Here is a 1423-nt window from a genome sequence, read left to right as displayed (position 1 = left end):
TCCTTTATGGTCCTGCTATGAGTGAAACCATCCGGTATTTTTCTTTTTCTTTCTGAAGAAGCAGTATTTTTATTGCTTTTTTTCAAATCTTGGGTTGGGAATATTCATCTCAATAAAGATTTCACAAAGAGAAAACAATTACCTTAATCTAGATTTGCCAGCTACCTATCTCTGTACGCATGACATAATAGAGGTACACTCTTCCTTCAGACTGGAAGCCCAAGAGACCAGCCCAGCAGCGCCAGGGCAGGGGAGTGTCTGTGCTTCAGGAGAATCTCAGTATTTCTCATGTCCAGTATCTCCCGTGCGCACAGCACCGTGGGCATGACCCGGCTCCTAACACTCCTGCTTACTCCACCTGCACCTTTCCCTGCCGGAAGTAGGACGTCCTTTGCCCGGCGATGTCTGCAGCCTCCTGACTGGTCTTCCTGCCTCCAGCCCAAGCCCCTCAATGACAAGCTCCCGCTTCACCAGTACAGGTGAGCTCTCTCTTCTTGAAGGTCCCGCCTCTCTTTAATTCCCATTTCCCTCCCCAGTCGCCACAGCAGCAGCGGGGGTCTCCGGAGGGAGGGTGGAAAGACATGGTGGGGGCCTCTGTGGAAAGGAACCTGTGCCTGCCCATCTGAGGAGCTGCTTCCAGGACACGTGGGGAAGCTTTGCTGGGAGGCTGCTCGGCCTGCGGTGACTCGGGAGACGGCAAGAGGAGGAAGGGAAGGGGGAGAAGCAAGGTTCGACTTGAAGCCCAGGTGAATACTGGTGGCAGGAATCAGCTCCCCTCCCGCCACACCACAGCCACAAAGTCAGGTGCGGGGCCTGTTCCAGTAATCACATGGTTTTAATCACAGAAGAGCCTCGCACAGCCCTCTCTGCACTGGCCAGAGGGCCTGAGCCCGGCTCATCGAGTCTGCTCGGGCTTCCTCTCTGCAACAGAGACAGGCGCCTTGTCACCCCGACTTGCTCTCCCTTCTCCAGCACCTCTACCTCCGGTCCTTCGCTAGCTGCCTGTTTCATGTGCCCACCAGAAGATGAATTTTTCTCTTCTTTTCTGGCCTGGTCCTCAGAGAAGTACTTTTCAGTGCTAATACAACTGTTTCTACCACAGATATTAAGACGTCTTAATTTCTAAAGATTTTAGCTATTAAAGATTTTTTTTAAAATTGAGGAGACAGACTTTATCAGTTACCGTCAGAATGAGTGAAAGCAAAATATGAGCTAACCCGATAAAAATAAAAATTATTTTTAAATGATTAGCTCAATAAAGGGTATTAGTATGTTGAAGAACTAGAGAAAAGAAATTTAAACTTGAGTGTCAATCATGCAGTGAAATTATTCTTACTTGTCATATTTTAAAAGAATTCAAAGAATAGAAACTATACCTAATGAGTCAGTTCCACTTCAAACTAATTCTTTTTTTTTTTTTTTT

General features: G+C 47.4%; 1 protein-coding gene across 1 annotated transcript in view; it reads right to left on the bottom strand.

The window, feature by feature from the left end:
• Positions 1-1423, bottom strand: part of TCTN1 (tectonic family member 1) — a 23408-nt gene that overhangs the window by 9362 nt on the left and 12623 nt on the right. The gene's annotated exons all lie outside the window — the stretch shown is intronic.

The sequence above is a fragment of the Condylura cristata genome, unplaced genomic scaffold (genome assembly GCF_000260355.1).
Source record: "Condylura cristata isolate star-nosed mole 26May11 unplaced genomic scaffold, ConCri1.0 scaffold00029, whole genome shotgun sequence".
NCBI lineage: Eukaryota > Metazoa > Chordata > Mammalia > Eulipotyphla > Talpidae > Condylura > Condylura cristata.
Note: the sequence above shows the minus strand (reverse complement) of the source record. Positions and strands in the feature narration are given on the sequence as shown.